Below are 23,369 nucleotides of genomic sequence, written 5' to 3' on the forward strand. Positions count from 1 at the left end.
CAAGCCACCTTATATTGAAAAACTATTTTTTTCACAATAGTAGTATTTGATTTATTAAAGATAACCTTAAACCTCATGATTCTGCAAAATGCTAGGGTATTTTTCCCAGAAACTCTGCTTTTTAGTTCTCTGTTCTCAAATCACGCTTGTTTCTTAATAGAATGAACTTACATGTTATATTTTCATTTGGATTATATTAAATTTTCACTGGTAATCCACTGAAATCACAAGTGAAGCTTTTCTTTGAAATACATGTTAAAATTATTTTAATACAAAAGACATTTTATATAGTTGAGATATTTTCTGATTTTTAAGAAGCATCTATATACATGGAATAACATGTTTTAATTATTGACTACAGATTATTCTTATCCATTACTCAACTAACTAATCCATTAATATATTCTGCTTGATAACATATTGTTTGTGTCCCTTTTTGTTATTTTTAGAAATTTACAACAATGAACTTTCTTTTATTGAATAGTCTATCCTTAAGATACCTAATTTACTTTCCCACCTAAAAGAATCTAAGTACATTTTTTTTTAAAAGAATAGACATTCTTTTTCAGAGCAGTTTTAGGTCCACAGCAAAATTGAGTGGAAGGTACAGAGATTTCCCACGTAACCTTTCCCCTCCTGCCCTCCACCTCATGTACAGCCTCCCCTGGTGTCAATGTCCCCACCAGAGTGGCACGTGTGTTATGACTGATGAACCTCATTGACACATCATTATCAAAAAGGACCATAGTTTACATTAGGTTCACTCTTGTGTTGTACATTTTGTAGGTTTGGACAAACATCTAATAACATGTGTCCACTTTTACAGTATCCTACAGAATAATGCTGCCCTGAAAACTGTCTATGTCCCAACTGTTTATCTCTCCATCCTTACTAATCCCTGGCAATAACTGATATTTGTATTGTCTCTATAGTTTTTGCTTTTCCAGAATGGCATGTAGTTGGGAATTCTACAGTATGTAGCCTTTTCAGATTGGCTTCTTTCACTTAGTCATATGTTTGTAAGGTTTCTCCGTGTCTCTTCATGACCTGGTAGCTCATTTCCTTTTAAGGTTCAATAATATTCCATTATCTGGATGTAACACAATTTTATTTATCCATTCATCTACTGAAGGATATCTTGGTTGCTTCCAAGTCTTGGCAATTATGAATAAAGCTTTCATAAATATCTGCATGGAGGTTTTTGTGTGGATATGTTTTCAGTTCCTTTGGGAAAATACCAAGGACCAAGAATGCAGGATAGTATTTATAGTTGTGGGAGAAACTGACAAACTGTCTTCCGAAGTGGCTATACCATTTTTCATTCCCTCCAGCAATGAGTGAGAGTTTCCGTTGCTCTACATTCTCACCAGCATTTGGTGTTGTCAGTGTTCTGGATTTTGGTCATTCTAATAGGTGTGTAGTGTATCTCATTGTTGTTTTCTTTTGCATTTCCCTGATGACATATGATGTGGAGCACCTTTTCATATGCTTATTTGCCATTTGTTTGCTTATTTGCCATTTGTATGCCATTTGTATGTCAGTGAAGTGTCGAAGTCTTTAGACCATTTTTTGATTGACTTGTTTTCTTATTGTTGATTTTAATCATTCTTTCTATATTTTGGATAACAGTATTTTATCAGATATGCCTACTGCAAATATTTTCTCCCAGCCTGTGGCTTCTCCTTTCATTCTCTTGACAGTGTCTTTCACAGAGCAGTTTTTAATTTTAATGAAGTCCAGTGGATTGATTCTTTCATGGATCATGCCTTTTGTGTTTGTTCCTCAGATGCATATGAATTGGTGAGAGAGCATATATCAGCATTCTTGCACTGTCATCTCAGTTCTCTCCTTCAGGCTCAAGAGGCTACAACACAGCCTCCTACAAACTACACTTCCCAAAATAATCTTCTTTGGGTGAAAATTGCCTTCCCTATAGGTCTACTCAACAGCAGCTGAAAGTTGACAGTTAAGCAGAATATCGTGACTCCCAATTGATGTCAAGTGGGTTGAGGATAAGGCAGGATGTCCAAAGAATATTTAAGTCATCCAAACATTAACAATCAGCAAATATTAATGGAGCACTTACCTTGTTTCAGGTGCTGTGGTAGGCAGAGTGTACTGAGAGGTCCAGAAGGCATGGATCCTCACTACAAAAATATCAAAATAAGAGACAAAGGAACATAGGCAAATGAGAAATTTGTAGGGAGATGTGTGTAGCAAAAATATTTGCACAGTTTACTCCAAAGAGTAAGTAAGAAACTATGTCTCAATGATGCAGTGAGTAGTTAGTTGGTGCACAGGCTTGGGAAGAACCTAGATGTCCTGATGCCTGAACTAATTTTGCAAAGATACAGATATTTTCAAGGTTGACAATGTGTAGAACATCATTCTATGCAGATGGGACTGTGGTGGATGTGTTTGAGGTGGCTATAGCTTCAATGAAAAGAAATTAGCACATTGGAGAAACAAACCAGGAATGGATTATGAGTCTTGACTTTGATAATGGATCCTCTTGCTACGTCATTAGCTGACCTCCAGACCTGGTTCATTGTGCCTCCATTTAAGAGAATGTGGTTAAATAGGCAAAGCCAAATTTCTTGTGGATTTAATAAAATCAGAAGTCAAAGAAAAATAGCAGTAACTACCTTTTCTCATTGCCACTGTCTGGTGCCTATTTCTTGTTGTAGATTCTTATTCAACATTTCCTATATTAAAATGGCAATACAATACAATATTTACAGGCACACATCACTTATTTAGTACCAAATGGATGCAATGCATTTTGTCACTAACATCACTTGAAGACATTTTTCCCATTGGTCACTATTTGAAGGGGGTATACAATTCATCCTTATTGGAAAAAGGAAAATGGATCACAATAAATTGCAAACACATCAGGGAGTTTACTCCTAAGCAGCAGGAGAGAATCAAAGAAAGTTTTCATGTAGAAGGAAGGCAGCAGAATGAAAGAATCACTCTGTGGGAGATGACAAACCATAAAAATATCAGAGGTGTTGCAAAAGATTTGGAAATGGTCAGCTATGTCAACCCATTGTGAATTCTACAGATAGCTCAAGTTTTGTGCAGATGTTATCCAGAATAATTTGATCAGGTCCTGTCTTGTTTAGAGAATAATAAAATGGTGCCTTTGTCAGCATGTGCAAGTGATATAACAACAGTTTATTTTTATTGCTTGAGAATTGGAAATTTTCTCTATCTCTGAATAAAAAGAAGACGCTCAGAGATTCAGCCCGCTTTCAGGTCTTTGGAATATATACAAAGTAAGGTAGAAAAAAAGAAACTTTAAATTGAAATCTATTTAAAATATTGGGAATATCATATGTTATTTATAGGACTGTTGGTAACTGTTACTTTGCTTTCTGAACACATTGTTTTCAGCAAATGCGTTAAAGCAAAGGGCTACTACTACTAAGGGCTAGAGAAAGCGGAATGGGAGAACTGGGCTTTAAGTTGCTAATAATTTTTCCAAATAGAGAAAATGTGCATATACACCCAGAATAAAGAACAACACAGAAATATAAGTGCCAAACCATGTAATACAGACTGTAAATAATATATAGGGTCAAAGAGAGGAATGATCTTTGTGGGCCATAGATAATGGGGAAGAGGAAAGAACTGAATTGAACCATTAGTATTTATTTTCTTTTTTTCACTTTGAGAGTGGATAAATTGCTGCTCACATGTATTAATTACATATTACAATTCAAATTCTACCCTATAACAAAAAATCTACAACTACCCTTTAAAACAATTTATTTTAAATAATATTAATTATAATGTAAATGCATGGGTTGTCTACCACTTAACTATTTGACTGATTAGTTGCTGTTGATATTTTTCAGTGCTGAAAGTGCTTCTTATTCACAAATCTTTATTTGTACAATTAAATCTTTTTTGAGGTGGTCAAATTAATCCCAATTACTATCTGTTGTTTTGTTAATAACATAATATTTCTACACTGTCGTTATATTATTAATTGAGCTTGTATAAATAAATAATGGCCAATGGATTATGGTTATATGTGGGATCTATTAGGTATGAAATTTTAGTTTGCCATTTTAGGTCCCATACATAATTTGGCATCAACACCTTATTAATGCAAACAAGTAGAAAATTTGAAACTTATCTCCAATGGAGGATGGAAGACTGGATGAGATCACCAAGGAAATGAGTGCATGTAGGGAAGAGTAGAGATCCAAGAACTCCAGCTTCAGAAATCTCAAAGAAATGGACAAATCAGCAAAGAGGATCGAGAAAAAGAACCAATGAGATAGAAAGAACACCATGAAAACGTGATGTTCTAGAATTCAAGTTTAAAAACCTGTAGCACGGAGGAGGGAAGGAGGAGAAGCAAGTAACAGTTTGCAAAAGAGTATGAGGATGAGAATGGCCTATCAAATTAGCCATGCAGAGCTCATCGGTGATATCGACCAGCAGTTTTATTGGAGTAGTGGGGGTGAAAGTCTAAGTGGCTTTAGGGAAGAATAGGAGGAGAGTCACTGTGGGTAGCAAATACAAACAAGACTTTTGAGGAATTTTGTTATAAAAAGGGAAGGGCGACATTGAAGCTAACTTCAAAGTAGAATAAAGGGAAAGAGGATTATTATCTAATACTATTAATAATAATGATTATTATTATATTAAGAGGGAAGAAATGAGAATTTGTATTGTGCCAATGGGAGTCAACACAGAGAAAAATTTCTAATGAGCACTTCATTAACTTAGGTAATCTCTTTAACATCTCTGTGGGGTCTATACTATTATATCTTCAATTTAATAGAAGCAGTGACGTTACATAGCTAACATGTGGGCAATCTGGTATTTTATTCTTGGCAATATTGTCCAGTCTTAGGTCTTAAGCACTTTCTCTTAAACAGTATCTATCTTTTAAAAATGCACAAACATGTACTTATACCAGCTAAATTATAATGTAGCCACGTACCATTTTCTTTAGGGAATTTCTTAGTGATGTGTCTAATTGTTCTTTCATTTTCATGTATTTTACTGAAAAATAAACTATTCAGTGTTATATTGGTTAATACAAGTTCTCATCAGTTTCTGAAATGAATATAACTGCTTTATTACCAAGAAATGAGTTATAATCTGTAAATACTCATTTGACAGGTTTTATCTTGAATTGGCTTAAAGTAAAAGAAAGGAAGATTTGGTTTTAAACTGAGAAAAAAGTTGGGTGATTTTTGTCTTAATTTACAGATAAAGATTTCTCTTGTAGTAGTTCTACCTTGTAGTAGTTACCATTGTCTTATCATTTTGACCAAGAGAAAGAAAGCATGTAGAATTACGCATCAGTAGTTTTCCCTTTGTACATATCTTTTTTGGGGAGAGCGGGGAGCACAATTCAAGTCTGAACAACCACGCAAGCATTTTATGTGCATTTTGATTTCTCTGAGCTAGATTGGGAACTGTAGAAGGTATCTATACAGTTCAGTAGCCTCATGACTGACTGACTCATCCCCTTCCACTCAGTCTCTTGACCACCCTGGAAATATACAAACTTGGAGAAAATGCTACAACAGCTAATGAATCAGTGGGTTCCCACTCATCTTAGAATAAACGAAAGGCCCCTTAACATGGCCACAAGGATCTCAGCGGTCCCATCTCAGCCACAATACTGGGACCTTCTGTGCCAGCACATCTGGCTGTATTTTATTTCTTTACATTCTTGGCCTTCCTACTTCCTCTCACCTTAGGGTGTTAGCTTGTGTCATTTGTCCTCCCTCTTCCTTCCCATCAACTCTTAGCAGACATTTACTCATTCTTTAGACACTAGCACCAGCATTGCCTTCTCATGGAGTCATCTTGGGCCACCCTAAATCAAATTCTTTCTTCAGAGGTTCTTAAGCCAAAATTCACCTCTTTGTCTTAATTATATCACATTGCAGTTTTGTGCTTGGTGTGTGTGGCTATTTGGTTGACATATACTTCTCATAGACCCTTAAAATAGGGACCATGTATGTCCAAGGCCTTATTAGCACCAGGCTCACAGTAGACATTAAATACTTTCATGCATTTTTTTTAAACAAGGAGGTACATTAAATTGTTGGATGCTTTACTTCCACTCTCTCAAATGTGAGAAATAAAAAGCTCATTTTCATCTTTTCTTTGAAGTAGGGTAGTTTTTTCTGGATATAATTTCAGTTAACTCATAGACCTAAATTTGGTGTTTAGCAATCTTTTACACAAATATATGTGGGTGATAATGTGTCAGAATGAAGAACTTTGAAATTTCTGTGCAGAATGTCTCAGCATCATCCTTGGAGGTGATGATGGACTTGGGGGCTTGTTCTATATGATATTCTTATGTTTGCCTTACAATTTTTTTCCGGGACTTCAAGGTGGAAGTGGGATAGGCGTTCCACATTAACTTGTGTATGTGTTATATGAAAAAAGGTAAATTAGAATAATGAAGACTCTTGATCCTTAACTATCTTTATAGCTGGCCAAAATCTGTCACAATTAATTCTATTTCACAAAATAACTATTATATAACAGTAATTTTGAATCTCATCTTTTCTTAGTTGCTCTCACTATAGCAAAATGAAAATATAATAACTCACTAAGTCATTTTTATCATTAAAAGGGTGGGCTCAGGGAACAGGCATTCTGGGTTTGCATGCGGGACTTAGAACTTCTACCTTCTACTTGGGGACTGTGTTGCAGTTACATAACAGCTTTGTGTCTTAGAGGGTTTTTATGTATAAAATGGGAACACTAATACTACCTTGTAGGATCGTTTTGAGGATTAACAGAGTAGATCCATGTAAACCCCTTAGAACATTGCCTGGCCACAATATACATTAAAAATACTAGCTGTTATTCATAATAATATTATTATTACAACTTGGTGAGAAGGTGAGAACCTTTTCTATTTCACAGTAGTAAAAAAAAAAAAGAACTCTTTTGTATAAATTTCATGAAGATTTGTTGAGCACCTATTGTATGCCAGACAGTGCACGTTTTGTGAATATAAATGAATAAGACATTCATTTCAAAATGTAGGCAAAAGTATGTATAATTTTGGACAGTGTGAATTTAGCGAAATCTTCAAGTACCTGGAGTTGTATATGTAAAAAAAAAAAAAAAGAAAATATTCATGTCTAATTGTTAACTACAGAAAATATTATAAGCCCTGATTTTATCCAAATGAGAAGACAGCCACTGAATGTAGATAGGACGGGCAAACAACAGGAAGCTCAGAGCCTAATTCTCTCCCAACCAAATGTTTAAAGCTTTTATTTTAAGCCCATTTCTGGCACCTGGTGTCATTTACCCTGGAAAGGTTTTGCTTTTATAGCAGCTGGTTTACTCTGCGCTGTCTTTTGATGAATTTCATTATCTCATGTTGTCTCTTTAATTTTACATTGGTATATGAGAACAAAGTAGAGAACTATTGGAAAACAGTTAAAAGAACTCTGGTCTAAAATCAGCCCCTTCCTGACTGTGACAGCACCCTCTGACCTCTTTACTGGTCGAGTTACTTCATCCTTCTGGACCTTTTTACATCTTCTGTAAAACAAAAGGGTTGTATTAGGTGATCTAAAGTGTCAGAAGGTTATGCTTGCCTCTCTGCGCGTCACTGTGCCCCGTCAGTAAGGTAAGGAGACATGCCTGCCCTGAGCTGCTGCTAGGAGTTCATGAGTCACCATGTCTGGAAGTGACTGGGACATCACAAACACTCTCTCTATCAGTGTTGTTATTCATGGAATGATGCTAAACCCACTTAGGAGTTCTCTTGGGTGATTATAGAAGTTTTTGTGCAATTTAGTTTTCAGAAATGACAGCACAGTAAAAGCAATGTGCTCTAGTGCCTAGGAAGCTCACCAAGATTGAATGAAGAGCAAATGTAATTCTATCACTGCTGAATTTTTCTTAAGTTCTCTCCCACGGTAACAGCTAAATGCCATTTCTAAGGTATTTAGAAGGCAGTGTCGTGGAGTTTTCAGCACTCACATGAAAGTTTAGCTGACTTCTGGGGAAAATAAGCCAGCCTAAGAATGGACTTTGTCCATGCAGGGGAGATACTGCCACTTCTCTACTGCTCCATGAGTTCATATTTAGGGGGGTTACATCAGGGGCTACCAGAGTGGAAAGGCTTTTAAGTATTGCATCTGATTCAGCCAGCAAGTTGAGTCACAAAGTGGATTACATAAAAGGAAGAGGAGGAGTTTGTGGTGCATGTGTCCCAGAAAATATTTAATTCAATTCAAAATCTCAATTCTGAAGATAAATACTGCCCTAATCTGCATCCCTAGGAACCATATATATACAACCCCCACCACACCACATATAAGAAAGTAGTTCTAAAGAAAATAGTGCAAGCCTAAATATACTGGACAAGTGGGATTAGTTGCCACTGTATATAAAGGGGCAAATCCCATCACGAAACTTCCAGAGTAATATCCCCATTGACAGTTATTATTCCCTATGTTGCCACTGTAGTATATTCCGTTTGTTTCTCTGCTTTCTTTCCCTATGAAGTTTATGGCCTTCCAAAGTATGTGCCATTTGTTTTATCTTTTGTTTTTTCTCTCTCTCTGGTTAGACCCACTCTTTTGATAACATCTTTTAAGATACAGAAAAGAGTGATGGCTTTTTCAACTCTGTATTCTCACTCGTAACACTATATCTGGCCCAAAGAATGAATCCTAGCATGCTGTGTGACCCATATTGAAGAAAACATAGGAACAAGGATATGTCCCTTCCAGTTTTGGCCTCTCCTTGTTTATTTTAATCAAGGTGATATGATATGTGCTGTGAAAACAAATACCCAATGCTGCAAGACTGACTAGAGACAACCAAATAGTAAGCTTTTCTTTTCAAATTAATTTATTGTATACTGTGGGTCATCAAACTACAGCCTGAAGACCAAAGCCATCTTGCAGTCTGTTTTTGTAAATAACATTTTATTTGAACACAGTCACACTTATTTATTTTTGTATTAGCCATGGCTTCTCTCTCCCTACAGAATTGGGTAGATTCAACAGAGACCATATGGCCTACAAAGTAAAAAATATTTACTATCAAGTTCTTTACAATTCATGTTCACCAATTTCTGTTGTAGACTATTTAGAAGTAGAAAATGAAATAATTATCATTTCTCTTAGTAATTTGTTAAATCCAAAGAAAACATGTTTTTATGTTACAGTTAGCCAAAGGCCTTATGTTTTTTCAGACTTTTAATATTCTCTAAGCATATTCTTCACACACTATGTGTTAATGAAAACAGTAAACTGATTAGGCTCGATTTATGGTAAATGAAAATCTTCCCTTATAGCTAAAGTCGCATCCATCACTGGACCGTCATAAATATACAACTCCAGTTCATTGTGACATCATAAACTTCTCTTCTGTAGTTTACCCTGATGGAAATTGTACTCCCCCTGGTATTTATGACCTACAGTTTCCCAATACCAGAGTACAGTTTATGAGACAAATGAGTCTAGTCCTCCACTGTCATTCTTAGATTGACAGAGTCCTATATTAAATTGGGATCAACTATATATGATGTGCATTTGTGTTGCAAAAAGATACAGCAGTCTGCTGGATTTATCAGGAACGTTTTGGGAAATAAACATCCATGCCCTGGCTAAATAAAAGATGAAATCAGTACTAGTCAAAGAAGTCTTAAAATATGACTGCTCTGTTTCTAAAATGTTTTCCCATCTTGCCTTTGTAGGGAACACTCAAAATGCATTGCTCTCTGATAATGGGCTCAATTTAATGAGTAAAATTTCCTTAATTTTCCCTTGTATTTTGGATATACCATAATCCTACCTAATTTCAAATTAGCTACAATGGCAGATACTTAGGCATTGTGAATAAAAATGCCCACCTTATAATAACCAAATTAATATTTGAATACTTCATTGTATGTAATCATCTACTAGTTAAGTATAAAATGATAACTGCCTTTCTCTTACTTCCCGATCTGTGAAAGCTATACTCAAATCCTCCCTCTACTGAGCAATCCTCCCAGACAAACCCAGTGCTGCTGCAACTGCTGTTGCACTAAATGATTGTTCTACACAATTAACACCTCACCTTATACTTCCCATGAGTATGTGACACATCATTTAAACCTGACTTCCACCAGTGCAAAATGCTGATAGTATACATTACTGCCTGGTACCCGCCTTGTGTCATTTCTCTGTAGACCTCACCATGCCACCTCTCAGCCATATGAAATGATTCTTATGGAAGGAGATCTAACCCTTTGCTTATTTCCTTTGCACTCCAGAGGATCTAACAGGGCAGTAATAAAAGCTAATATTTATTGACCACTTGCTCTGTGCCAGGTATTTGTTATCTCATTTTATCTTCACAATGACCTTATAAGATAGCTACTGTTTTTATAGTATCATTCTAGTTTTACAGATGGTAAACCTGAGGCACAATCAGGCTAAGCTAGTTGCATAAGGTCACAAAGCTAGCAAGAGGTAAAGCTAGAATTTGGCCTCTATGGGCTGACCCAAATGTAGAACTCTAACCACTGTACCACAGTGTAGGTGTCCAGGGGGTAAATCCTTTGTTGACTGGGTCACAAATGATGCATAGAGATGTTTTTTACAGTGTGAAAACTCATGACTTAAGTTATTCAAATTTTGTGTAAAAATAATCAAAATATAAATTTCAAAATACACTCAGAAATAGGTTCATTTGTTTATGTAAAATGTACTAAAAAGAGCTTAGGACATTAAGTGCCTCCATGAATGGGCATTTCATCACAATTGGATTGCAGTGGGTGACACCATAAAAAAACTAAAATCAGTCAGGGAGATGTTTTAGAAGATATGGTTTGTAAAAGTTCCTTTGAGGCCCTTAGACTAGGCAGTAAATGTACTGCCCCAAAATCCTCCTCCTCTCCAGTTGGAAGATAAAATTGCTATTATAATCATGGGTCACTTCAAGTTCAATGGAACTTACTCTCTGGGGAAAAAAATGGCCAAATAAAAGGCAAGTTTTCCATCTATTTTCAATGATAAATGTCTGGCCTACTTCAAGAGCCTTTTGCCAGGGTTCAACTAATTTCCATGCAGCCAGGCCCAACATGCCAATAATGATGGAGAGCGTGAGACACCAAAGGATTCTGCGGATTGTGACTTCTGCTCTGCAGACAGACAGCACTTCGTTTAAGTGGCTTTCCAGATATCTCACTGTGGATCTGATGGAAGGATTTAGCTTAAAGCCAGAGGTTGTAACCTTTTGTCTGTGAGACGAAGCCTTTGACCAGAGGTGTAGCACAGAAACTGCTACCCTGCGTCATCCTTATTATGCAGCCAGCTTTGCAAGACTGCACTGACTTTCATATATTTACCTTCTCTCATCAAGGCACATGATAATAAAGATATTGATTCTCATGCCCTGCAACTTTCTTTTCAACTAATTCAACATGTTTTCATTGCCTATTGGGAAAGAGAGCTAATTCAAAGGCAGGAGTCCATTAATTTTAGAAATTTAAGGCAAAACAAGAACTAATGGATAATTTTGGAAAATTGTTCTGTCCTCTACTTACTGCAACCATAATACCTTCAACTCCTGGTGACTGGATTGAGATATTATTTTAGGTCAATTTAGATGGGTGGGATTCTCTGAGGTCACATGATTTGAATCAAACCAAAAGTCATAGACCAAAATTGGTTAAGTGCCATGCAGAAATAGAGGGCATGAGTCAAAGCTTAAGGGTACCAATGAGCAGAGGCAGGGTCCTTGAAGCAAGAATCAATGGCCTGATGTGTCCAAAACCAAAGAGTGGTGGACTCTGCAAGTTTTGAAAAGCAGGTAAGTGGTGGGATGATTCATTGTAGCATTCTTCTAAAAAGTGAGTGCCTATATGCCTTTTTGAAAGTAATGTTATTTACAGCCAACAACTAGAAACAACCCCACTATCCCTCAGTAGGAGACTGCGTAAATAACTGTAGTGTAGCCATACAAAGGAATACTACTGAACAGGAAAAAGGAACACAAAACTGATTCATGAATCGACATGGATGAATCTCAGAGATATACAGAGCTGTTGGGTCCAGAAACATGTATCTTTATAATAGAATGATTTATATTCCTTTCAGTATATACCCAGTAATGGGCGTATGTTCACTGCAACGCTGTTCACAATAGCAAAGACATGGAATCAACCTAAGTTCCCATCAATGACAGACTGAAAAAAGAAAACATAGTACATATATACCATGGAATACTGTGCAGCCATAAAAAAGAACAAGATCATGTCATTTGCAGGGACATGGATGGAGCCGGAGGCCGTTATCTTTAGCAAACTAACACAGGAACAGAAAACCAAATAGTGCATGTTCTCACTTACAAGTGGAAGCTAAATGATGAAAACACATGGACACATAGAAGGGAACAACACACAATGGGGACTTTTGGAGTGTGAAGAGTGAGAGTAGGGAGAGAATCAGGAAAAATAATTAATGGGTACCAGGCTAAATACCTGGGTGATGCAATAATCTGTATCACAAACCCCCATGACATATGTTTACTATGTAACAAACCTGCACATGTACCCCTGAACCTAAAAGTTTTTTAAAAAAATTGTTAGTCAAAAAATAAACATTTCTAAAAATATATAGTGTAAATAATTTTTAGCAAAAATTAAAGTTCAGAAACAAAGGAACATCTTCTGTATTATTCCTTTACTTGAAATGCAAAACCAAAGTTTATCTAGCCTAGCAGAAAACACCTCAGTGTTTGTCCAGGGTTAGTGGTTGGGGCAGGAGATGACTGAAATATATATCTCAGTATGTTGATTTTTTTTAAGTGAGGCTATTTCCAAAAATTTCATTTACATGGAATAGTTCCAGGATATCCCCAATTCATGAAACAAGGTTGCTTATATTATGGTGAAATGTCTTTGGGCAACAGTGTTATGTGTTACAGTTTGTTCTAGAAAACTCTTTGTAGAAAACTTGGAACATTTTACAGTTGGCTTAATAAACCCTGTTTGTTACTTTGAAGTCTCTCTAACATTGAGGTAAGGCATGACAGCCTATGTGTGAACTGAGAAGTCTGCAGACTGGAGTTGGACGTTGGACTTTGCCATTCTTTAGCTATGGGATGTTGGACAAGCTACTGAACATCTTCAAACCTTAATTTCCTTATCTCTAAAATAGGGTTATTAATAAAGCCCTCTGCATAATTCATTGAAAAGAGTAAATTAGAATGATTATAAAGCCCTCAGAACCATGTGTTTCCTGTAATAAGCTCTCAAGAAAGGCTAGTCATTCCATTTGTACAAACTCTTCTCGGAAACCCTTGCCAACATGCCCCAAATGGATGGAATCAACACTCCATCTATTACAGCCTTGACCGGTGACATCACTGGCAACCTATTTGCTTCTCCTGCTCCACTGTGAGCTTTTCAAGATGATTAACTCTGGGTCCTTTTCATCTCTCTATTCCTGGTACCTAGCACCACAACTTTTAGAGTACACTCACCATCAGGGCAGGAACTTCATTCTTGAAGCTTAAATCAACATTTCTTTCAGTCTCACACTTTTCTTCAGAATGAGCTGCAAGAGAATCAATGTCTTGTTGTGGGACCCAGCTCCAAAGCCTGTATGGACCTGAAGAATTACACAAGGGCAGCAGGAGTTACGCAGAGACGAGGTAACATATTTTTACGTCTCTCCTCTTCACATTAGAAACATGAAAACCAGAGTGAAGTCCCTGACGTTACTCTGGAGAATGCCTCGGTAAACCTTCCATAGATTTTCTGCCGAGTAGGATCAAGTGAAGAATGTTTCCACACTTGAGGGAGACTTCACAAATGCTAAAAGTTTGGTGCATAATATTTTTGGGTTAGACCACAACGCTTCTTCCCATGGTGCCCGCTTGTCATATTCATAAACATGGACTTCATTTACTAGCTTTTGTTCTCTGCCAAACCTCATCTCATGCTTTTTCAGTAACGTTAGCTAGGTTGTCTGCACACTTGAATATTTAGGATAAGACCCTCAACCCCAATAGCCTATATTATAAATGTTAACATTTCTGTCTATATAGTTATATCTCCTTATGCTTCTTTTATTAAGTTACTAATAATTCAATTAATGATTATAATGATAGATACAGAATACAATTATAAAATAATAAGTTAATAATTTTGCTTACAGCATTGCTTAAGTGTACAGTTTCACACAGAAATTTTTGATAGCATGTTCCTCTCCTCATGAGTGATATTTTAACTTTGGATATTTATGGAGAAAAGGAAGGAGTTAACTGGGATACGGGATTTATGTGAAGGTCTCTCTTTCCCTCTCTTTCACTGCCAAAAGGACAAAGAAATCCCTAGGCAAATATCTGGTACTACATAGAAGTATTGTCTCACCAAGGTGTTGCTGAAGGGCACTTTGCATACTATTAATATTATTTGAGAGACGAGCAGACACACCAAACCAAACAGAATCCAAGACAAAGAAAATGGATTGATGTAAGATTTTAACCTGACTGGACCCTCTTTCGAGTATATCTAAGTGATATCTCCTCTGGCCAACAACAACATTAAATGCAAATATTTCTCTCTATTCCCTTTCCCTTTTTCACAACCCACAGATACTGTTGGCTGCAAGCAGGAGGAGAGAAGTTGGGAACTGCTTCTATTCCTTAGGTAGTGCCCAACTGAGTAAGGCAATCTTCATGCACCATTTTAAAACTTAATTTTTGGTTGGGGTACAAGACTTTGAACAATTCAGCTCCTTTTAATATACCTGTGCTACTAAGTAATGTAGCAAAATACATTGAAAGTGATTAGCCCTTTAATACTGCACACCATCTGCTTCAAGTCCCTTTCTTTTTACAGCCCACGGTTGGAAAATGTTTCACACATCCCTACACATTGCCAGTCGATTGTCTGATTCTCCAGTTTAACTTCAAAAAGGAGAAACAGGTTCAAATCAGTATAGAACATTGATGACCTACCTTTGAGAAAATGATTTCCCTCAGTTGGAGCTTAGATAGAGCACAGAGATGTGGCATGTGTTTGCAGTTCAACTAACCTGTCCAGTTTTCTCAGTAGTGGTAGACTTCTATCTGGCATGGTCCATCCGCCACCCCATGAGGCTGTCATAGCTAAGAAGGAGAGATTTGAAACACAAAAATCCTCTGCTAACATGATAGTATCAGCAATCAGTCATTTGATGTAGAACAAAGATCCAGTGATTTCTTTCCTTGGTGCTATCGTCAGCTGTTACTTCTAAAATACAAATGCTTCTTAAGGAGTTCACTTAAAATGGCATTGCAGTCACTTCAGAATCCATGCCTGGCCTCACATCCCTATGATTTCTTAGAAACAACATATTAATACATTCATGGATGTCCACACATCTGAATATTTCAAATACAGGGCAATTTTAAATGGTGAACTAATAATTTTCCTAGCATGTTTCTTAACTGAAGGGTATTTTCTACATACCTAGGGCTGCATTCTCTCTAAATATGTTCTTTCCAGTGAGTGGCATGGTTTTGTAATTTTTCAGTACAACAGAGGAATGAAAGAGATAAGGAAATGAACACATTTTTCCTGGTATACTCCACAGCTGGTTTTAAAAGAATGTTTTTCAAAAGAGGAGCACTGCAATGGAAGGAACACAGTAACCTGAGGCGGGAGATGGCAATTTTGATCTCAGCTCAGCCTCACCTGAGCCTTACTTGACTTTAGGCAAGTCACTTATATGATGTTTCTCAAGATAAAAGTGTTTGGAAGATTCAGGATTTGAATCCTTAACTGTCTCCCAAGTGAAGCACCCTGACTTTCTAAGGTTTTAGGACACCACTTTCTTCATTATCTTTTCTTCCTTCTATTTTCGCATAGCCTCAAGTTGTCTTGACTATAACCCAAAGATGATACTACTTTATTGTTACATTGTTGTAAGAATTAAATGAGATCTTGTCTGCCAAGTAATTAGCAAGTAGTGTGGTTCATAGACATGTCATGCTACATGAAGGTGCTCATCATTCTTCTTGCTGTTATTTTTTATGAGGATGCATGCCACTACTACGAATACAAAGTGTTACTACTATTTTTCCAACCTCAATTGCCTTGTGCACTACTGACACTAGTATATTTCCTACATAAATATGCTGGAGAATATAAATTTGGCTAGTTTTTATTATAGAATAGCCCAATTGTTTTTCTAGTTATATATTGCTGCATAACCAGGTACCCCAAAAACTTACTGTTATGGGCTGAATTGTATAACCTCTAAATTCATATGTTGAAGTCCTAACTCTAGTATCTCGGGATGTGACTATATCTGGAGAGAGGCCTTCAAAGAGGTAACTAAAATGGAGATGTTAGGTTTAGTCCTAATCCAATATGATTGGTGTCTTTATAAGAAGAGATAAGGACACACACACACACACACACACACACAAACAGAAAACTGTGTGAACCTACACGGAGAAGACGACAATCTACAAGCCAAACTGAGGGGCCTCAAAATAAAACAAGGTTTTGCCTCAAAATGAGATGGGGTTTTGCCACGTTGCCCAGGCTGGTCTTGAACTCCTGGGCTCAATTGATCCTCCCGCCTCTGCCTCCCAAATTGCTGGGATTACAGGTGTGAGCCACCACACATGGCCTCTATGGTGACTTATTTGAATTTACTTTGATATTTTAAAATCTTTATTTCAGCTATTCATTTTTTTTTCTAAGTGAAAGCAGGACCGTTAAAAATTTTTTCACCGCTACTTTGAGTTTAGGTTTTTGTATGACATCACTAATCCTTTGAGCAGTGGTACACAATGCCTCTAAAATGAGGAAGAGGCAGGGAATAACGGGAGACACAAGGTATAGCTGACAACACATGCTCTAGCATGAGATAGACTCTGTCTGCATCTTTCTGAATTCTGACTTTGTTGCTTACAATTTGTCTGAACTTTGGCAAGTTATTTAAATACTCAGAGCTCCAAGTTTTTCAACTACAGAGTGGGGTGACTAACACCTATCTCAAGGGGGTGTTGTGAGGATTAAATAAGAAATTATTTGTAAAGTTCCTAGCTTTGATCTTAGCCTATTAATTATACTCCCTTTAGCTCTTTAAGGTAATACAACACAGATCAAAATATCACAGTTCGAGTTTATTAAACTGTAATGACTTCATAGAGGATGATAATCAGTTGTCCTTAAAATAACCTGTTTGATCTGTGCTCATCGTCTTTTCCAAAAATATTTGCATGACAGCAGGCTAAACATCGCACTGGGGATTCACAATAACACTTCACTATAGAGTAAATTTTGATGTCAGACACATTTTGCCTTTTTTCCAAAGTCTCTCATGTATCAAAACAGATTGAAAGTCAGGTGTTAAAGCACATCTTCAGTGAGTTCCACTTTTTAGTCCAAGAAGAATTTACAAGTTTATAGTATTTTTCCCTTGTAGAGACTACTTGTTTTACTTATTGTAAGTCACCATTACCAGTACAAGGAAATGAAATATCCTCTTAATTTCTAAATGAGAATCAGTTTGAGTGAAGGAAAGCAAAAACACAAAATTATGGTGATGGAGATTCAAATGTTAGACTTTTTTTTTTTACTTTTATACTTGAAATTTTATCCCCAGTGTATTAATGAAGATTTTGCATTTCATTTTCACTGCATTTATTTTTTGATTAATGTAGTTTCTATTTTTCCAGATAAGAGGCACAAAAGAAATAAATAAAACAAGTTTTCAGACTGATTGCTAATTTATATGAATTCATGTATTCAAATTTATGATCTTTGAATCAAATAGAAGTGCTCAATGCTGTTTTTCAAATCTCTGACATTATTTACATAAAAGCCTTTTTGAAATATCAAAAGAGATTATTTGTCATTGAGGAAATTTCAATAGTACCCTGATGCTTCCTGAAGATGTTTTGAGGTATGTGAGAACAGAATGTCATTTGGAACTTAAAATTTGCCAGTAAAAAACACTTATGAACAGAAACACCCAAATGGATTTTTCATAGCTTTTTAGTATTTGTCAAACTGTGATACAATGGTTAATCCAAAGATCTGTTTTTATAATTAAGAATAGCAACAGTTGTAACCTGTATTCTCATAAAGCAATGCATCCATTTCTTATAACTGCTGTAAGAAATTACTGCAAATATGGCTTAAAACAACACAGATTTATCCTATTACAGTTGTGGAAGTCAAAAGTCCAAAATGGGCCTTACTGGGCTAAAATCAAGGTGTTCTCAGTGCTGTGATTCTTTTTGGAGGCTCTAGGGGACAATCCGTTCCTTGGCCCTGTCCAGCTGCTGGAGGACATCAGCAGCCCTTGGCTCGTGCCTTTTTCTCCCATCTTTGCCTCCAGCTTCCATCATTTAAGCATTCTTCTGATTACACTGGGCCCACCCATGTAATCCCAGATAATGTCCTCATCTCAGGATCCTTAATTTTTTCACCTCTGCAAAATCCTTTTGGCCATGCAACATAACCTATTAACAGATTCCAGTGACTAAGATATGGACATCCAGAAATATGGGGGTCCATTGTTCTGCCTACCGCAGCAGCCACTTAGAAATGATTTGTGTTTGTTTCCAAAATGTCTTCTTAATTAATTTTTAAAATACAGAAAAATTATGCCATCGAATTTCAGATTTATTTTTCAAAATCTGAAATATAACTTTGTGCTAAAAAATTCTCCACTGCTTCTCAAAACCCTAAAGCCTGGCATGGGTTCAACAAAAGCTGCAAAATTGTAGCTTCATGTAAAACAATAATACAACAAAATGTAGAAGAAAATCCAACCATTTGCTAAACATACACCCTTTAACTACCATTTTTTTTAGAGAAAAGGACATTTTGTGATTTTTTTTAAATTAGTGAGGGAGGTCATATGGTCACACACTTATATAAACAGTTACCGAACTGTTTACTGTTCGCATTGCTATTTGCCACAGGATTTTCTGTTAGAAAGCTTAAACATTGCAAAATTCTTTTTAATTCTAATTTACAACATACTGGCAGTTAATGCACTACATTTTAATTCTGTTTAACATTGCCTCTTTTTTTTTTTTTAATTTTTGGTGGGAGGAGTGACTAGCAGCTCATCTCTGTTACAGTCAGAGAAACGATTTTCCTTGGACTGGAGAAGGTCTGTCCTGACTTTGGTATTCTGCTCTTGTTCCATACATGTAGAGCAATGGTTCTCAACTGGGGAGATTTTATATTTGACAATATCTGGAAGCCTTTTTATATGTTACAACCTGAAGGGTGCTATTGGTATCATTTGGGTAGGGGCCACAGGGATGCTACAAAGCATCCTGTGCACAAGACAGCCCCTATGACAAATAATCATCTGGCCCCACCTGTCAATAGTGCACACTTGTGAGACCTTGATGCAGACCGATCTGGAGCTTGAGATGAAAACATCTGTCAGTATTTCACTAGCATAATGAATACAGCGTATTATTATAAACCAGAGTCTATCTGAAGACTTTTCAGATTTCAACCCTTCATGAAACCAGTTCCTACCTCAATCATCCCTGATTCTGGTAAGGCCTCACTATCCATGAAGTGTTAATACAAAAGAACCCACAGGCACCCTTGAATCCTCTTTCTCTCATTGTGCACACTCTGACATGTCTGCCTTCAGAATCTATCCCCGATGTGAGCATTGCCATCTCCACTGCTCCACCCTACTCTCAGCCACCATCATGTCTTGCCTGGATTCTGCAGTAGCCTCCTACCTGGTCTCCCTGCAGCCTTTCTTGCTCTTGGCAAAGCATTGTCTGGCAGCCAGATTTTAAAAAGCTTTTATTATAGGTTCAGGGGTACATATGCAGGTTAGTTATATAAGGTAAACTCATGTCACAGGGGCTTGTTGTACAGATTATTTTATCACCAGGTACTAAGCCTAGTACCCAATAGTTATTTTTCCTGATCCTCTCCCTCCTCCCATCTGCTACCCTCAAGCAGGTTCCATTGTTGTTCCTTTCTTTGTGTTCATGTGTTTTATCATTTAGCTCCCACTTATAAGTGAGAACGTGCGCTATTTGGTTTTCCTCATTAATTTGCTAAGGACAATGGCCTCCAGCTCCATCCATGTTCCTGCAAAGGATGTGACCTTGTTCCTTTTTATGGCTGCATAGCATTCCATGGTGTATATGTACCATATTTTCTTTATCCAGTCTGCCACTGATGGACGTTTACGTTGATTCCATGTCTTTGCTACTGTGAATAGTGTAGCAGTCATATTTTAAAGTTAGCATCAGGTCATGGCACTGTATCCCAGGGCTTCTCATTGCAATAGAAAGGAATCCACACTTCTTACCAGGGCATACCAGGTCCTACCTCATGGAGCCCGACCTAACTCTATATTCTTACCAGTCATGACTCTGTCTGTCCAACTAGATAGACTCTGCTTCTGTAGGTCTCGTGGACACACTAAACTTGTTCCTGACACAAGCTCTTGTCCTTGTTGTTATTCCCACCTGGAACAGTCCACATCTCCTCCTTCATATCTCCTAGTACCTGGTGTTCTCAGATCATCTCAGTGGCATCCTCTGACATGACCTTATCCTAGTTACATCTCCTCTACCATTTTATTTTCTCCTTAGAATTTGCCATTATCTAAAATCATCACATATAATTTTGTACTTATCTTAACGTACTTCACTCCCTCTACCTGACACACACGTCTAGGAGGGAAGAGATTTGGTTCTATGTTGCCATTGCATCTCTTGCATAATATTACAGACTATAGTAAGTTCTCAAAAGAGAGAAGGAGAGAGAGAATAAATGAGTTAGTTGATGAATTGATTCAATTAATAGTGTTGGGCTTTTTTCCATGCTAAGGATTCCAGAGCGCATCAGAATAAAGCAGAGTTTTCAAGTTTGGTGAAGGCCCCTCAAGTATTCAGAGATACTTGCATACGGGGCCTCAATTTCCATTTTGTTTCCCAAGACTACTCTGCAAAACTATCCTGACCTGCCATTTCTCCTTTTTCTCTTCTGAACACCTAATTCTATTTCTATTTACCCCCAAAATAAGGCTTTGTTTTAGACGACTCTTCTCAGAAGGATCTCAACAGTTTTCACTTCGCTGCTGCAGTTAGGTTTGATGATCACCACCACGGTCTTCTTAATAACTTTTTTAAAAGAACCTTATCTTGTCTCAGTACCTTATCTTGTCTCAGTTACAAAAGCAATATATCATGTGATCAATTCAAATGATCCAGAGGTGTGTAAAATTGTAATCAATACCAACTGATTACAGCCCACCTGCTCTAATTACCATCCATACCATGCACAAAGGTAAGATGCGTCAGGTCCCTGAGGAAAGAGAATGTGTCTTTCTTGTTTGATACTGTGTTTTTGCTCTGAGAGAAGTGCCTGGTCTTTTAGTAAATATCTGTAGCATGAATGAGATAATATAGAAAGAAAGCATTTAGCTTAGTATGTGACACCTGGCAGGTGCCCAATAAATGATTCATATGGCATGGGAGAGATATTCAAGCTAATCATCTGCCTCCTGCCAGTAATGAGGCCATTTGGGGAACCCACTAGAGGAACCATCATGGAGAAAGACAAGCTTCAGGGAACAGAGGGCCAGTTCCTTCCCCAGACAGAGATTCCATGGCAGTACCGAATGGGTCTTGTGAGGAAGGCTGGTGTCAAAATTAATAACATCTTTCTAACAAGGCTCAGGCATTTAATTAAAATGAATTTAACACCAAAGCTAGTCTGCAGTATTAAGGTGCCAGAGGCAAAAGCTGACCAGTGGTTGGACCCAGTCAGTGATAAGAGTCAGCATGCAAGTGCTGCTTACAGGGACCTTAGAAATCAAACAAATAGCTTGCGTCAGCTGGAATTAGTAAGAATTATACTAGGCATAGGTATGACATTTGTAGGTTTCTAAAAAGTGCCTATTTGCACTCTTTTTGTGCATTGCTTAAAACTGAAGAATGAAGGATTCATTATATTGTTAATTTCTAGGAAAGCCATGATTTTCCACACGAAAAATGACTATAAACTTGATATCTGAACTTAGGGAAAAAAACCTAACTTTTGTCTTGAGCAACTCTAAAAACCCAAATACCCAACAATGATAGACTGAATTAAGAAAATGTGGCACATATACACCATGGAATACTATGCAGCCATAAAAAAGGATGAGTTCATGTCCTTTGTAGGGACATGGATGAAATTGGAAATCATCATTCTCAGTAAACTATCACAAGAACAAAAAACCAAACACCGCATATTCTCACTCAAATAATACTCTTTTGCTTATTTTAAATAATAAAGCTACAGATAATAGCCTACTAAAAAAAGTAACATTTGAAGGTAACTTCTTTGTGATAAGCACACACATCACTGTTCCATGACCTGGTTTCTCTGTATATGGTCTAGATTATAGAGGGCACGAAATACTTTTTGTTGCCTAAAAATGGGAGTTTCAGAATGAGTTAATACTTATTTCTGTTACCTATCTAAAAATTTCTTTTGAATATTCTTACATTGCTGTTAGAATCTGATAGTTGCCCAAAGGTAATTTTAAAACACTTCTTTCATTTTAGTCCAACCCATTTATTTCCTTTGTTGTCTTAAAAGAAAAGGGATTCTTTCCTCTAGAATTATCCAGGAAGAAATTTTTTTCTCTTTTTTTTTATTTTTAAGAGATTTTTAAAAGTGAAATCTAGCAACCATTTTGCTCTTACATTAAATGCAAAATGACGGGCTCATTTAATATTGCACATGGTTTTCACAAGTTGATCCTGGATATGTTGCACAGGCACGTAAGCCTCCAGTACTCAGGTTATACATCCCCAAACACTCACCATACATTCCTCTTGATTGGAGATCATTTCCAACAAAGTCTAAACTGTTGGTATATTTGGACATTGCCAGAAACTCTGTAGTTAAGGTGAAGATAACATCATCCTATCTTCAGTATGACAAATTGTAGGAATGGATGTATCTTCCTGAGGGAAATATAACACTTTATAAATTTGATTCCATAGGCAGTAGAAATATATCAGCTAAGTAAAATGGCTGTGGATTGAATATATTATTAGCACTAAAATTTAAGTATAAATTTCTGACTGACACATTTACTTAAAGGAAGAGGAATTTATTATGCTACTACATATGGATACGGCCTATTTTGCAGTTAACCCTTATAACATGATCTGATGAATTCCTATAATTAGTGAATTGAATCCCAAAGTAAAAGTCATGTACCTAGAACATAAGTTGTTATCCATGGGTATGTTGGGAGGCATTGTTTATAAACCCACTGCAAATACTATTAATTACCCCTTTAAAAATTTTTAGACATTTAAAAATAAACATTTTAATTAAAAAAATCTAATACACAACA

At 36.7% G+C, this 23,369-nt stretch overlaps 1 protein-coding gene and 1 long non-coding RNA gene across 2 annotated transcripts in view; one reads left to right on the top strand and one right to left on the bottom strand.

The window, feature by feature from the left end:
- LOC129011174 (uncharacterized) overlaps positions 1 to 4,174 on the bottom strand; it is a 38,554-nt gene extending 34,380 nt beyond the window's left edge. Inside the window, exons 1-3 of the long non-coding RNA XR_008493262.1 lie at positions 4,144 to 4,174; positions 2,646 to 2,705; positions 2,087 to 2,147 (exon numbers count right to left, since the gene is read on the bottom strand). This is a non-coding gene — a long non-coding RNA (uncharacterized LOC129011174). The remainder of the gene's footprint in view (positions 1 to 2,086; positions 2,148 to 2,645; positions 2,706 to 4,143) is intronic.
- GPC6 (glypican 6) overlaps positions 1 to 23,369 on the top strand; it is a 1,194,386-nt gene that overhangs the window by 631,678 nt on the left and 539,339 nt on the right. The gene's annotated exons all lie outside the window — the stretch shown is intronic.

The sequence above is a fragment of the Pongo pygmaeus genome, chromosome 14 (genome assembly GCF_028885625.2).
Source record: "Pongo pygmaeus isolate AG05252 chromosome 14, NHGRI_mPonPyg2-v2.0_pri, whole genome shotgun sequence".
NCBI classification, from domain to species: Eukaryota; Metazoa; Chordata; class Mammalia; order Primates; family Hominidae; genus Pongo; species Pongo pygmaeus.